This window comes from Arachis hypogaea, chromosome 16 (assembly GCF_003086295.3).
Source record: "Arachis hypogaea cultivar Tifrunner chromosome 16, arahy.Tifrunner.gnm2.J5K5, whole genome shotgun sequence".
NCBI lineage: Eukaryota > Viridiplantae > Streptophyta > Magnoliopsida > Fabales > Fabaceae > Arachis > Arachis hypogaea.
Genome location: NC_092051.1, coordinates 143296528 through 143310379, shown reverse-complemented (window position 1 = coordinate 143310379; position 13852 = coordinate 143296528). Strand labels below are relative to the sequence as shown.

The window sequence follows — 13852 nt, the reverse complement described above, 5'->3', positions numbered from 1 at the left end:
TATAATTGTTGAGCAATAAAAAATGACAATAGACCTAGTTGGAATATAATATTTGTTGTTACTTTTAGTAATTTATTGTTAAAAATAATAATTCAAACAGGTTATGAATTTAAAGTAATTGTTCAATTTGCTACCAGCAATTACTTTAATAATAATACAAAATACTATTATATTAAAAATTGGAAGTATGATTTTTCTCATATAAACAAATATATATAATTTAAAATTACTAAAAAAAATCACAGTCATTTTATGTCTTCAAAATATGCATTTGAAAGTTGGAACAATAATAAATTAATAATCAATACATAAATTCTTTAGGTAACTTTAAATAAGAATATATAGTTGATTAAGAAAAAAATAATGAAACAATGCTAACAAGATAGGTAACCATAGAGATATAAGTGACTAATTGTAAGATTTGAATCTGGAATCTTGAAATCGAGTAAACCTTTGACTACTTTTAAGAAAGAAAATTAGGACATGTTATGTCACTGCTGAGTGAAAGATTAGAAATTCTTCGACTTCTTCAAAAGCCCATAATTTTCTATGAACTTTTCTCATTTTAGAGAGCAATAAGGTGCATTACAAATCCTTATGAAATAAAAAATTATTGATCTTGTGAAAATGGAGGGAAGTGCAATAAATCGGAATGTATAAAGTGTATTAAAAGTATGAATGATGAATCTCATCTTCTTCTTCTTCTTCTTCTTCTTCTTTACATGCAAGCATCGAATTTCCACATTCATCCATTTAGATGTACTCCAGCAATTTGACTGGGTTCGTGTTGGCGTTGGTTTCTAGCGCCTTCATCGGTTCCAGTTTCATCATCAAGAAAAAGGGCCTTCAACGCGCACGCGCCAATGGCCCTCGTGCCAGTTACTTCCCCTTCTTCTTCTCTAATTCACTCTAATTACTCAATTAATTAATTAATTAACATTTTCATTGTGTTGATTTCCATTTGCAGGTGTTGGAGGCTACGGTTATCTGCTTTAGCCTCTCTGGTGGCTCGGAATGATTATTAGTTAGTATTACACTGCGCCATAACCTTTATGATTTCAAAGTTCAACCTTTTTTGTGTTTTCTTAGCTGATTTTGGAGTGTGTTTGATTACAGTGATTGTTGGAGAGATTGCTAATTTCGTAGCATACATCTATGCCCCAGCTGTTCTTGTTACTCCTCTTGGTGCTTTGAGTATTATAGTTAGGTAAAAGTTCCGATTTTTCAATTTGAGTAGACTCCCAATTTGGTAAACTAAAATAATGAGGAATCAATAAAGTAGAGTTATTGAGGATTTGAATGTTCCAATTCTTTTATACTCAAGTATGTCTGCATGAGTATTTACATCAAATACCGTTGTTACCTTAAACTTCTTATCTTTGTACCTATTTTCCTTTCATAAAATTGAGTTTTTGTGTATCATACCACATACTTGTATTCATATTCTGGCACATTTTTTTGGACGATGGGAACAAATTTGCCATTTTAAAATTTTGAGAAATGACTTTATCCTACATGTTTCTACCATTTCTGCCATTTTTGCTACAATATGTTGTTAGATATATGATTATGTAATTATAATACTTTTTTGTGGTTTGTGAAAATGGGGTAGTGCTGTGTTAGCACATTTTATGCTTAAGGAGAAGCTGCAGAGAATGGGCATGCTGGGGTGTCTTATGTGCATTGTGGGATCGACTGTTATTGTACTCCATGCGCCTCAAGAGAAGTCTCTTACTTCTGTTCAAGAAATTTGGCTATTGGCTGTTCAATCAGTTGTGTTGCCCGTATATCTGTTCTGTGGTTTCTTTCACTCTGTTATATTCACTACGACATGAAGACTCTGGTTTTGTTGTCTCCATTTTTGCCCCTTATAGTGGTGCTGATTTCTGTTTTGCCATGCAGCATTCCTCTTGTACACTGCCTCTGCTATGGCTGTAACATTATTCTTGATCTTGTATTGTGTTCCGCGCTATGGCCAAACTGGTATTCTCGTTTATATTGGAATATGCTCTGTCATTGGATCCTTGACTGTAAGCGACTCTTCCAACCCAATCTACTTTACATTTTAATGGTTGACAAAATTCTATACCTCGTGTCATGTTTTGCTTTACACTTCTGATAAATTTTTTCCTTTCTCTTTTCTTTCTTTCAGGTCATGAGTGTTAAAGCAATCGGAATTGCTATAAAACTTACATTAGAAGGTGTAAATCAACTTGTCTACTATCAGACATGGATCTTTCTGATGGTCGCTATTTCCTGCATCATTACTCAATTAAATTATCTTAACATGGTTAGTGACTTAGTATCACTATTGGTTTTGTTTCCTTTAAAATGTGAACATAATTTTTGGCATTCGAAATAAAAACTTAGAGCCACATAAGTTTGTATTCCTTTTGTAAGAAATGATATGCTTTCATGTTTAGACTTTCTATTATATGTCATTTGCTTAATATGAGGAAACACCTCTCTTTGTTGGAGGTGATTATAGTTTTATGGACTACAAGTCCAGTTTATTTTTCTTTGATCACCACTGATTATCATTCTTGCATTTCTTTCCGTTCCATGTTCATATTGAAGATTTTAGCTAAAGTCACTTTCCAATTGAAGAAATGATTTGAAAGCTAAGAGCTAATCTAGAAGCTCAATGTGTAACCCTCTAACCCAAATAACATCCATGTCATGCTTGACCTAGACTAACAATTGATGATCTAGAAGGCTGGATTCGAATTTTTTATTTCCCATAACTTTTGTTTGCATCATTTGTGTGGAGTTATATGGTGACAAACACTTTCATATTTGCAGGCGTTGGATACATTTAACACTGCAGTTGTGTCTCCAATCTATTATGCCTTGTTCACATCTTTTACAATATTAGCTAGTGCAATCATGTTTAAGGTTAGTATTCACTAAAACAAAACGAAAAGTGTGCCCTAAAAGAATGAGTTATCTGACACATCAATTGCTTAACTATCTGTTGTAATCTTCTATCATCTTTTTCTTATTAGGATTATTTTGGTCAAAGTATAAGCAGCATTGCGTCAGAGCTATGTGGTTTCATCACTGTGTTATCTGGCACAGTAGTATTGCATAGTACAAGAGAGCCAGATCCTCCAGTCTCTACAGGTAATGCCTCATTGTTTCCTATTTTCTCTTAATGTTTCAGTTAAGAAACTTCTGCTGTTTCTGGAAATGATCATCGCCTAATTACCCTTCTTGTACAGATTTGTCCCGAAAGTAACATGGTATATCCAAGGCAATGGTGAGTCTTGGAAACAGAAGGAAGAAGACGGGTCAGCACCTTTTAACTTAATTACGGTTGTACGACAATATCATTTCACGTGATACTGGATTATTAAGTGATAGAACTGCAAATTAGAATCACCTAATGCTGCCATTGAGTTAGACACATCCCCCATACTCCAATGACATTTTTTCTTCGGTTGATTCTACATTAAACTACATAAATGTGGTAGTGTTACTCTGTGACTCCATCTATCTGGTTTTGCAACAAGTTTCAAGAGGCTCCTATCACATTGTTTTGGTAGATAAGTCGTGCTTCCTTTTTTCGGAGGATGTTTGTTTCTGTGGCAGCGTGTGAAATGAAAGCTCGTGCGCACAATCACCAAAAATTCTTGGGTGGTTTTTCTCCTATTTTGTATTTTTTGTTGTATTGTTATTATTTTGCATTATTTTTACCCTCTTATGCTCTTTTCCCAAGTTGTACCCCCCAGTTCTTAGCTAATTTTGTGTTCATATTTTGGTGTTCCTCTGAACGTGGGAGCTAATCCATGTAAATTAATTAGTGTAATTTTAATTATTTAACTAGTTATCATTGGAAACTTATGAATATATATATATATATTACAATTTTGATTCATCTATGGTTTAACACCATCAAGATTCGGAACGAAAGTAAAGCTACTCACTCAGCCTTTAATTGTTTGATCTGAGTTGAGCTATGTCTTGGAGATAGGTCAATGAACTTGCTTGGCCATCTATACAAGAACATTGATTCAATTATAGAAAATGCTTCGAAATGTTATCTTAATTAGTATTGATGCCATTTTGAATCTTAGTTTGAATTCTAAAATTGTGGTTTGGATGAAAGTTACTTTAGTTATAATAGCTATTATTGTATATCACAAGTAAGTGCGTTATTCTGAACTTGAGGAAAAAATGGTTGCCAGAGTTACACTTATCCTACTTTGATTAATATTTTTACATTATCAATTTGAATAGAATTTAAGAAAAATGTCAAATCATAGTGACTTTATTAATGTTATCGTTCTCCTCTAACTTGTAACTATTATCAATGTTATCGTTCTGACTTTATTAGTTAGCATTTAACAGTATATAATTAATATGTTTTAAGAAGCAAAATTAAATTAGACAATATATGTATTTATATATAATATATGATGATTAATTTAATGACTAATTTTTAGTATGTATATAATATTTTTGATAAAAATTATATATAAATATTCTATATTCTATTATAAAAAATTTTCAAAGAGTTCTGACTTAAATTAATATATTTTAAACTAATAATTATTTAAAAAGATACCTTATTCCCACCTAAAGTCCATTCGGCAAAGCCATTGAGACCTTAGATAAGACCTAGCCCACCACTCTTTCGGCATTGCCATCAGAGCAAGAGAGCTAGGGGATCAAATAGTCCAATACTTACGCCATTGTTCTATACATATCTATATTCCTATACCACTGATCAAACTAAGCCATATGCTACCCTCTAATAATGTCAAATTGGCATAATTCACATTTTAGAAAAAAAAACTAAGGTAATAATTAAACCAAACTAAATATACTACTAAAATAAATATTCAGTATATTATTTATATATTTTTCTTGCTTGAATAGTCTCCTCCTCTTTTTGTAAATTCTCTTTGGTCCAATAAAACACACATATTATGTTATAGTTCCTACATAAAACATTAATTAAAACAGAATAACTATCATGATTAAATAATTCAAAGAGTTTAAAGTAACAAATTAAATAATTTTTAGAATAGAGAAAAAACCACGTACGATAATCAGTTATGTCAAGCATACTCTTTCTTTTTAGTTTTTCTCCTCTAGATCTTTTCTCCTGGCGTTCAAAAAATTTTTGAGAGTGACTAACAACTTGTGCGTAAGTTCTTGTTTTAACATATTCACTTGAAATTCTTGACCATTATTTTCCTAATTCTTCGTAGCCTTGGAGAAACAACCTGCCAAAGAGATAGTTTGATATAATGAATGATTACCAAATTTTATAGGAAAGTTCTTTCTGGTATTTTATTATTGGGTATTCAATCCTAAGAGAAATTGGGTTATGCTTTTGGCCACAGGAATTATACCATGAATTACATGCTTTGAATAGATTTGAACAAGATTATCAACATAAATGTACAGACAAAGATCAAAAAGGTAACCATGGAGTATTATTACCCTTTGAATAATATGCAAAACTTTATCTGAAAAGTTTGACAAAAAATTTTTAACCTAAAATCGAAAGATCTTGGAGGAGTCTTGATCAAATACAAATCAGACCCTTATTTTTGCAATGCACACAACTTGATGACAAGACTTATTCAACACTGAATTATTGATCAATTAATTGGATCTAAGACAGTGAGAAAGATATATGCAGGACTCTAAAGTGGAAATTTGAAATAGAAATCTATATGTTATGCTTCAAATGTACCCTCTTTTGTTACACTCCTTTTCCATCTGCCTTTGGGTCTCATAAAAAATTCATAGTTGCCAAATCACCTACTTTGGGTTTCTTCTGATTATTTCTCAAACTTTCATGGAGACAAAACTATATATTCTTGTTGGGAATGTGTTTGAAGCCCTAAACCTTATAATATATTGCACACTTTTGAAGAAATAGTCAACTTGATCCACAAGTTTTACCTTGCAACATATTATATATCTAGTGGTATTTCTTCCTTACAGATGTAGATTTGATCTTCAATATTTTTGTGTAGGTGATACCCTTGCATTCTTGAAGGCATAAGTTAAAACTCAAAAGAAGCAAATTAAGCATATAAAGAAAAGGTCACTTTGGTCTAGAAGTTTGGAGGAGGTAATTTTTATTGTATTTGATCCACTTATAATTTCAGAGATAGTAAAGAGAACTTCTATTTATACATTCATTTTCTGCATAACTAGAGAATTGAGATAAGTTGTATATAATTCATAGTCTAATGTATTGCAGATTATGGAGATGCTTGTAGACATGGTGCAATTTTTGAATTCGGAGATAAACGATGTCTTTGGCGCTGTAGGTATGTACCCGCTAAAGGCTATTAGATCTTGTTTGATTCACTTTATTATGATTTTCTAGCACCTAATGTTAATACTTTTCTATTATCTACATGATTAACTTGGTTGACATTATTGATAAAAGTTAGTTCCTTTTTGTTTATCCATGGATACCTGCAGATGGCCATAGACCATTAGTTGGACACAAGAACAATCACCAAAGATTGGGCCCTGTAGGCCTTGCTTTGCACTATGTAAACATAGTGCTCCAAATCGATACTTCATTGCAGTTCTGCTCTCTTTAGTGCCTTCTGTTGAACTGTGTTTAGATATAACTAATTATAGTTCTCTTGAGTGAAATGGGATGACATGAAAAGCTTAACTTTTTCTAATGAATAAATTATCAGTGTTACTTAGCTTTCACTAGAGTTAAAAGAACAAGTTAGTCTATGCTATCATTGAAATTCTCTGGTTCACAAAGCATTGACTATATGTTCATCTCTTGATTGCACTCGTTGAGTTCTTATGACTTTGTTTGGAGCATATTGTTGGCTGAGCTTAGTCGAAGCTAAAAATTGATAATCAAGGGCTCGACTCAAGTTCAAAATAATAGGCCCGGCCTAACTTTAATAAGCTAGGCATTTAGTCATAAAATCAGTCGCAATACTAATTACAATATTTGATAATATAGCAGATTTAAACAACAAACATATAATTAATCCGTACTTGTGCTCTTGTAAAGTCCAATGAACTGTTTGTCGCCGTTTATTGTTGTCACTAGAAGCCATAGGTAAAGGTTCGTGTTGGATTATGTTGCTGTTGGCATGTTGGTTTTGTTCTCTTCTTGCCCCTGACATGGCTGATGACGGTAAGGTAATATCCATTGGCACTGCCATGTATGCCGTAGGCGCCATTGCCTCCATCCTACCATGATAATATTACCAAGATGTATTTACATCTCAGAAAAACAAAGTATCCAAATATCTGTATGGGCAAAAAATAAATAAAGAAATAAAAAGGGAATGAAAATATTTAGAGGAGCCATCTGTGATGTTGATGATGAATCCAATGAGGCGGTGGTGGTGGTGGTGGTGGTGGTGGTGTTGCATTGACCATGGGAATGGAGAGAGGGCTGTGTTCCAATGGGGTAGCAGGCACAGGTATCATGATGATCATGTTTTCAGGATAACCGTGTTTGATGGCATTAACGTCGGTCATCACTTTCAAGAATCGCTCTTGCAGCTGTGCCGGAGTCTTTCCAGGGAGTTGAGCAGCCACGGTTTCCCAGCGATTGTTTATAGCATCATGGAAACAATTGGCCATAACCGACTCAAAGGCTTTGTTCTCCTCCCAAGTCCAGACCTGAGGTTGCGGTTGAGATTGAAGTGGTTGATGACCACCCACTGCGACAATCATCTCTAACGGTGGTTGATAACCCCAAGTGTCATTAAAAAACTGATCTGTCATCTTTCTTATATCTGTCGGCGACTTGGATTGATGCTGAGACTGAAGCTGGGATTCTAGCTGAGCCAGAGGCAGAGGCAGAGACTGGGAGCAAGGCTGAAGTGGAGATTCTAACTGAGGCAGAGGCAGAGGCAGAGGCTGGGAGCAAGGCTGAAGTGGACATTCCAGCTGAGGTGGTTGATGAACATGGAAGTCAATAGCACATTACTCTTCCATGTTCGTTGAATGCTGGAGCTGAGGCTGAGGCTGAGGCTGAGAATGCTTGGTTGCTTCTGTCTCCTCTCGGTTCGTATCCATCATGAAAAGAGCATCCAGTTCCTCTTTCATCTTTTCTGGGTTATCCTCCATATCCATCTTTGAAAGAGTGTCATCCCAAGAATGCAGTTGATTATCGTCCAAGTCCAAGGGAAACAGGTCTTCCATTATCTCCTTGGTATCCATGGTTAAAAGAGCATCTAGCTCCTCTTCAGTTATTGCTGCATCAAATATTTCCTCTGCAATCATTCCTGCGTTCTGTAGGTCTCCCTTCTTCTTAGTTTCTTAGTCAGCTTCTTGGTTCTTCTTCTTCTTTGTTTCTTGGAGAGTTTCTTTAATTTGGTTGAATCCTAATAACACATTTATTGAAACTTCACTATAGACTAGAGTTGGTTAGTTTAAATTAAATTAAGGGAACTTCCACAAGGATTACATTCCATCATTCCTGCGTTCTGTAGGTCTCCCTTCTTCTTAGTTTCTTGGTCAGCCTCTTGGTTCTTCTTCTTCTTGGTTTCTTGGAGAGTTTCTTTCGTTTGGTTTAATCCTAATAACACATTTATTGAAACTTCACCATAGATTAGAGTTGTTTAGTTTAAATTAAATTAAGGGAACTTCCACAAGGATTACATTCCGTTGGAAGATTTTTTTTCTTCACATTTAATATAAGCTTCATTTTTTAGATTAAAGTGGTTTTGATTACATTAAATTATGGATAAAATCCAGAAAGATTTCATCTTCAAAATTTTATTTTAGAATCTTTTAATTTTTGTATAATGTAAATTTGGAAAATTTTAACTAAATAAAGAAAGTATTCTAATAGGATGTCGAGCTTCTTCTTTCTTGGCGTGATGAAGTGAAGTTAATGGCAGCAACTCTACGAACCCGAAAGAGATGAAAGCCAAAGGAAGAAGCCTATGCGTTGAAAGCAAAGAAGACTTACAGGCAGAGGTAGGGACTTAGGCAGAGGCAGGGACTTAGGTTGAGGCAAGAAATGCAAAATTAAATTAGACAATATATGTATTTATATATAATATATGATGATTAATTTAATGACTAATTTTTAGTATGTATAAAATATTTTTGATAAAAATTATATATAAATATTCTATATTCTATTATAAAAAACTTTCAAAGAGTTCTCACTTAAATTAATATATTTTAAACTAATAATTATTTAAAAAGATACCTTATTCCCACCTAAAGTCCATTCGGCAAAGCCATTGAGACCTTAGATAAGACCTAGCCCACCACTCTTTCGGCATTGCCATCAGAGCAAGAGAGCTAGGGGATCAAATAGTCCAATACTTACGCCATTGTTCTATACATACCTATATTCCTATACCATTGATCAAACTAAGCCATATGCTACCCTCTAATAATGTCAAATTGGCATAATTCACACTTTAGAAAAAAAAAAACTAAGGTAATAATTAAACCAAACTAAATATACTACTAAAATAAATATTCAGTCTATTATTTATATATTTTTCTTGCTTGAATAGTCTCCTCCTCTTTTTGTAAATTCTCTTTGGTCCAATAAAACACACATATTATGTTATAGTTCCTACATAAAACATTAATTAAAATAGAATAACTACCATGATTAAATAATTCAAAGAGCTTAAAGTAACAAATTAAATAATTTTTAGAATAGTGAAAAAACCACGTACGATAATCAGTCATGTCAAGCATACTCTTTCCTTTTAGTTTTTCTCCTCTAGCTCTTTTCTCCTGGCGTTCAAAAAATTTTTGAGAGTGACTAACAACTTGTGCGTAAGTTCTTGTTTTAACATATTCACTTGAAATTCTTGACCATTGTTTTCCTAATTCTTCGTAGCCTTGGAGAAACAACCTGCCAAAGAGATAGCTTGATATAATAAATGATTACCAAATTTTATAGGAAATTTCTTTCTGGTATTTTATTATTGGGTATTCAATCCTAAGAGAAATCGGGTTATGCTTTTGGCCACAGGAATTATACCATGAATTACATGCTTTGAATAGATTTGAACAAGATTATCAGCATAAATGTACAGACGAAGATCAAAAAGGTAACCATGGAGTATTATTACCCTTTGAATAATATGCAAAACTTTATCTGAAAAGTTTGACAAAAAATTTTTAACCTAAAATCCAAAGATCTTGGAGGAGTCTTGATCAAATACAAATCAGACCCTTATTTTTGCAATGCACACAACTTGATGACAAGACTTATTCAACACTGAATTATTGATCAAATAATTGGATCTAAGACAGTGAGAAAGATATATGCAGGACTCTAAAGTGGAAATTTGAAATAGAAATCTATATGTTTTGCTTCAAATGTACCCTCTTTTGTTACACTCCTTTTTCATCTGCCTTTGGGTCTCATAAAAAATTTATAGTTGCCAAATCACCTACTTTGGGTTTCCTCTAATTATTTCTCAAACTTTCATGGAGCCAAAACTATATATTCTTGTTGGGAATGTGTTTGAAGCCCTAAACCTTATAATATATTGCACACTTTTGAAGAAATGGTCAACTTGATCCACAAGTTTCACCTTGCAACATGTTATATATCTAGTGGTATTTCTTTCTTACAGATGTAGACTTGACCTTCAATATTTTTGTGTAGGTGATACCCTTGCATTCTTGAAGGCAGAAATTAAAACTCAAAAGAAGCAAATTAAGCATATAAAGAAAAGGTCATTTTGGTCTAGAAGTTTGGAGGAGGTAATTTTTATTGTATTTGATCCACTTATAATTTCAGAGATAGTAAAGAGAACTTCTATTTATACATTCATTTTTTGCATAACTAGAGAATTGAGATAAGTTGTATATAATTCATAGTCTAATGTATTGCAGATTATGGAGATGCTTGTAGACATGGTGCAATTTTTGAATTCGGAGATAACCGATGTCTTTGGCGCTGTAGGTATGTACCCGCTAAAGGCTATTAGATCTTGTTTGATTCATTTTATTATGATTTTCTAGCACCTAATGTTAATACTTTTCTATTATCTACGTGATTAACTTGGTTGACATTAGTGATAAAAGTTAGTTCCTTTTTGTTTATCCATGGATACCTGCAGATGGCCATAGACCATTAGTTGGACACAAGAACAATCACCAAAGATTGGGCCCTGCAGGCCTTGCTCTGCACTATGCAAACATAGTGCTCCAAATCGATACTTCATTGCAGTTCTGCTCTCTTTAGTGCCTTCTGTTGAACTGTGTTTAGATATAACTAATTATAGTTCTCTTGAGTGAAATGAGATGACATGAAAAGCTTAACTTTTTCTAATGAATAAATTATCAGTGTTACTTAGCTTTCACTAGAGTTAAAAGAACAAGTTAGTCTATGCTATCATTGAAATTCTCTGGTTCACAAAGCATTGACTATATGTTCATCTCTTGATTGCACTCGTTGAGTTCTTATGACTTTGTTTGGAGCATATTGTTGGCTGAGCTTAGTCGAAGCTAAAAATTGATAATCAAGGGCTCGACTCAAGTTCAAAATAATAGGCCCGGCCTAAGTTTAATAAGCTAGGCATTTAGTCATAAAATCAGTCGCAATACTAATTACAATATTTGATAATATAGCAAATTTAAACAACAAACATATAATTAATCCGTACTTGTGCTGTTGTAAAGTCCAATGAACTGTTTGTCGCCGTTTATTGTTGTCACTAGAAGCCACAGGTAAAGGTTCGTGTTGGATTATGTTGCTGTTGGCATGTTGGTTTTGTTCTCTTCTTGCCCCTGACATGGCTGATGACGGTAAGGTAATATCCATTGGCACTGCCATTTCTGCCGCAGGCGCCATTGCCTCCATCCTACTATGATAATATTACCAAGATGTATTTACATATCAGAAAAACAAAGTATCCAAATATCTGTATGGGCAAAAAAGAAATAAAAAAATAAAAAGGGAATGAAAATATTTAGACGAGCCACCTGTGATGTTGATGATGAATCCAATGAGGCGGTGGTGGTGGTGGTGGTGGTGGTGTTGCATTGACCATGGGAATGGAGAGAGGGCTGTGTTCCAATGGGGTAGCAGGCACAGGTATCGTGATGATCATGTTCTCAGGATAACCGTGTTTGATGGCATTAACGTCGGTCATTACTTTCAAGAATCGCTCTTGCAGCTGTGCCAGAGTCTTTCCAAGGAGTTGAGCAGCCACGGTTTCCCAGCGATTGTTTATAGCATCATGGAAACAATTGGCCATAACTGACTCAAAGGCTTTGTTCTCCTCCCAAGTCCAGACCTGAGGTTACGGTTGAGATTGAAGTGGTTGATGACCACCCACTGCGGCAATCATCTCTAACGGTGGTTGATAACCCCAAGTGTCATTAAAAAACTGATCTGACATCTTTCTTATTTCTGTCAACGACTTGGATTGATGCTGAGACTGAAGCTGAGATTCTATCTGAGGCAGAGGCAGAGGCAGAGACTGGGAGCAAGGCTGAGGCGGAGATTCTAACTGAGGCAGAGGCAGAGGCAGAGGCTGGGAGCAAGGCTGAAGTGGACATTCCAGCTGAGGTGGTTGATGAACATGGACATCAATAGCACATTGCTCTTCCATGTTCGTTGAATGTTGGAGCTGAGGCTGAGGTTGAGGCTGAGAATGCTTGGTTGCTTCTGTCTCCTCCCGGTTCGTATCCATCATGAAAAGAGCATCCAGTTCCCCTTTCATCTTTTCTGGGTTATCCTCCATATCCATCTTTGAAAGAGTGTCATCCCAAGAATGCAGTTAATTATCGTCCAAGGCCAAGGGAAATAGATCTTCCATCATCTCCTTGGTATCCATGGTTAAAAGAGCATCTAGCTCCTCTTCAGTTATTGCTGCATCAAATATTTCCTCTGCAATCATTCCTGCATTCTGTAGGTCTTCCTTCTTCTTAGTTTCTTGGTCAGCTTCTTGGTTCTTCTTCTTCTTGGTTTCTTGGAGAGTTTCTTTCGTTTGGTTGAATCCTAATAACACATTTATTGAAACTTCACTATAGATTAGATTTTTTTTTTTTTTTGAAATAGAGAAAGCTCAACACATTAAAGTGGAGCAGACCAAACAAACATACAAAACATAAACGCTACAGACAAAGCAAACAATCTCCTTACACCCCCAACTAAGCTAACAACCCCCGAAAAGATCACAGCCATTCCACTCGTTGTAGCTCAACACCGTCTTTGTTTGAATGGAGTCAATACTTGCCCGTGCATTCTTGAAAATTCTGGCATTCTGTTCCAACCAGATATTCCAGATCACTGCAAAGAACGCCATCATCCACCGCTTCTATCTTTGTCTTCTGTCGATCATGCCAATCCAACTCCCAAAAAGTTCTTTCATGGTTCCCAGAATAACCCACTTACTACCAAAGGATCGCAACCAGAAGCACCACACCTGCCATGTTACCTCACACCAAAGAAATAAATGCTCAACATTTTCTACCCCCTTGTGGCACAGGACGCAAATATTATCACTATGAATAGCAACTCCTAATCTAGTCAACCTCTCCTTAGTATTAATTCGACCAACTAGCACAAACCATCCAAACAATTCAATTCTTGGGGGTACCAAGCCTCTCCATAGTGCACTGGTGAAGCTATAGCTCGTGATCTCATCTGACAACGTCTCCGTTTAGATAACTTGCAGAAAGGACTTCGTAGAAAAGACACATGTGTTATCAAATTTCCACACCACACTATCCTCGTTCTCAGGTGACATCCTCACTGGCCTTAGTCGCTCATGCAGTTAATGTACAAGTTCTAACTCCCATTGGAACAGCTCCCTCCTCCATTGAAAGTTCCATATCCACTCTAAGCCATCCCAAAAACCACAATCCCCAATCACAGATCCTTGTTGGTTTGAAATAGAGAAGA

General features: G+C 34.9%; 1 long non-coding RNA gene and 1 pseudogene across 1 annotated transcript; both read left to right on the top strand.

Moving 5' to 3' along the window:
• The first annotated feature begins 695 nt into the window (after positions 1 to 695).
• Positions 696 to 3874, top strand: LOC112757749 (probable magnesium transporter NIPA7; annotated as a pseudogene).
• A 6080-nt stretch (positions 3875 to 9954) lies between these two features.
• On the top strand, positions 9955 to 10903 carry LOC140179868 (uncharacterized). The gene is made up of 3 exons (XR_011873700.1): positions 9955 to 10040; positions 10604 to 10701; positions 10834 to 10903. It is a non-coding gene; the product is annotated as an uncharacterized lncRNA (long non-coding RNA).
• The last annotated feature ends 2949 nt before the right edge of the window (positions 10904 to 13852 follow it).